General features: G+C 33.5%; 1 pseudogene; it reads right to left on the minus strand.

The window, feature by feature from the left end:
• The window catches only part of LOC132614060 (protein Ycf2 B-like), a 4,887-nt pseudogene extending 2,131 nt beyond the window's left edge, over positions 1-2,756 (minus strand).
• Positions 2,757-3,067: the final 311 nt, after the last annotated feature.

Genomic DNA, 3,067 nt, shown 5'->3' on the forward strand with positions numbered 1-3,067 from the left:
TTCAATCATTTGATAACCAGAGTCATTATTTGATAAATGATCACTATCAGTCAGACTCAATAGAATTTGATCAATCCTATTTTCTATCGGAGAACTGAACCAAGAATTCTCTTTCTTCATCAGCAAGTGAATCACTGTTCATGACCCAGGATTCTATTTTATCCTTAATCCAATCCCCGTTCACGTTTTTTCTTTTTCTTATCAATGAATAGATCTTTTTACTTGTATGACTTAGATGTCTCGTATTTCTCAAAAAAGTGATTCAATTGATGGGATTTGGTATGAGATCGATGATCTCGATGAGATTGATATTCCAATCTTTCTTCTTAGAACGTATTAATTTGACCCCATTAGCAGGACCAAGCATGGTGTTGCCAGAAGCAGAACCCCATATTTCTTCTAGAGAATCTCCTAATTGTTCCAGAGCAACTAGAAAGAGATTCTTTAACCAGAAAAAATTCAGTTCAGATGTAGGATACCTATCTAGAAGTATTTGCAACTCAATCATAGATGATGGAATCATCAAAGATTTGACCTTTTTGAACTCTGTCTGTAACTCACTAGAGGCCCGGGAAACAAAGAAAAGATGTCTACGAACGAGATATCCAACAAGAAGAAGGAAAAGGATTGAATAGAGGAACTCCTGAGCATTTGACGATCTCAGATATGTCGATATCAATGGTGACTCATTATTTCGATGAATCATTTCTTCGGACAAAAGAAGATTATGTAAACACTTACTCGAGATCTCACTTATCTCACTTATCAGATTCCATTGTGGAAGACACAATTTTTCCAAATAATTTGCCATGATATACCTGATCCATGCATAATATCAGGAAAAATGGATACAAATTTTTTACTGCTACTTAGTATTGGCAATAGGTCTGAAAAAGTATCTAAAAATATCAAATTTAGATATTTGTACCCTGTCGAAGTAAGGAACCATGGCATATATGTTTGGAATAGATTCCATTTTGAGAGAGTTGAAAAAGCACTATCTCGTTGAAAGTTTCTATACATATGCCCTTTCTGAACGCATTTCTTTAGACAAAGACTCCTTTTTTTCCTCTTTTCGGATGATAAATCTTTCTCAGAACATAAAGTGTGAATCAAATCCATGTTTGAATTGAAATTGAGATATTAATGCAAGTTTTTCCCTTCTGAATCAGATAGATTCATATCTGGAAGAGGTTGACAATAAGTTCTTTCAAAATTGACTATTTGCCCCTCTGTTAGAGGTGTTCCCGAAATGTCTGCGATCGAGCAAATAGCTCTATGAACGAATGGATCGGATCAACTTGGAAAATGGAAAGATTTGTACAAGTTATACGTTTCGTCACCACTTTGTGGAAAATCGTTAGGTATGAATATGTTAGAAACCTGTGACTTGATTGGTGAAATAGTATCTCTCTCCCAAAAAGCATGTTTTTTGTTACCGATGCACAACGAAAGTATTTTGTTGGTAATGAACAAGATATTGAGGAATTTTCAATACGTAAAATCAGAATTATTGATATGGGCCTTTACCCTAGAAAAGGCGAATCTTGTGTTCCAATAGAAGCAGAATTGATGTGGATTATTCAAGAATCGAAGTCGATTTGCTTTATAAAAAGAAGATATCAATGAACTTCTATTAAATGGTTTCATGGGATTCAACCAATTGTCCTGATCGTGGAACATCATTGAGAAATAGGAATCCGGGTTATCAAAGGATTTCTTGCAATTATTTCTAGTATGGAATGAGTCAATCATCCACTTTAGTATCTTATTGAACAAAAATGATGATATTGTTCCTCCATTGATCAAGATTTTTGATTTTTGGGAATTATTATGATCGTCCAATAAGAAGGGTTTCAATTTTTTCAAATGAACAATTTGAAGACCTATTGATTCTAACAACTGATTGCAGAGTTGATCATTCGGACCTTTCAATTGATATGTAGATCTCAGACCTTTGAATAGGGACATTTTCGAAACTCACACAGAAAAAAGAAAGTGAGTTAGACAAAAAAAAAAAGATGTGACTTGGACAAAAAAAGAAGTGACTTGGACAAAAAGAAACAAAGTGGCTTAGACAAAAAGAGACGAAGTGGCTTAGACAAAAAGAGACGAAGTGACTTAGACAAATCATTTTTGTCAATAAGCTCAGACTAATCAATTGAATATTGAATAGTACGTAATTGATCGAACACTACTTGAAAACGGCTCTTCTTCTCCGAAACGGACTGTTCAAAATTGTCCTGGAAATTCTTGCTCCCATTGGACCATTTGTATCTATATACATCAGGATCCCGATTCATGGATCTCTCGGTTCGAGAAATCAAAATAAGAGCCTCAAACCATTTCTTCTGACTCTTTTTCAAATTCGATAAATATTAGTTGATCGTATATTTCGTTATAGTTCTATGATTCAGAGTATCCTGTTATATCCCGTATTTTGCACATTCGGAAAATTTGAAATAATTGTGATTAGTAGGAGATAAGGCAATATTTTGATTTTATTTAATATATATGTTGTTCATGAAAAATATTGATGCGGAAATATCGAGGAAGACTAAGGGCAAAAATTGGAATTTCAGAAATTAGTTCCATGAATTACAATATAAACTATAGGAATTGGGCTTGAAAAATCAAAAAAAAAAAAACAAGAGGCCCAAATCCATGAGGTGGCCGGCCATATAGCTATGGCCCAAGCCCATGGAAAATAAAACCCAAGGCAAATAAATAGATAAAGGGTCATTATTTGTCTTCATATTAGAACCTTCAAGAAAGAGAGATTGAGAGCAAAACTAAGAAGAGAAAAAAAATAAAAAACATTGGAGGGCTTCCATCTTTGATCCAAAAATTGTAATTTTCTAGTATTCTTACTAAGTTCAAGACCCTCTTCAACGTGGTATAATTATTAAAGCGAGAAAACCACTTTTGTGACAAGTGCAAAATTCTATTCAAGTGGAAAAAGGTAAGAATTTCATGTTCTTTTATATATTATGGAAGACATATATATATATATATGTTGTAGTATGTGAAAATGAATTAAAAGTATGAAATTTGTGTGTTGTGGGTG

This window comes from Lycium barbarum, chromosome 1 (genome assembly GCF_019175385.1).
Source record: "Lycium barbarum isolate Lr01 chromosome 1, ASM1917538v2, whole genome shotgun sequence".
NCBI classification, from domain to species: Eukaryota; Viridiplantae; Streptophyta; class Magnoliopsida; order Solanales; family Solanaceae; genus Lycium; species Lycium barbarum.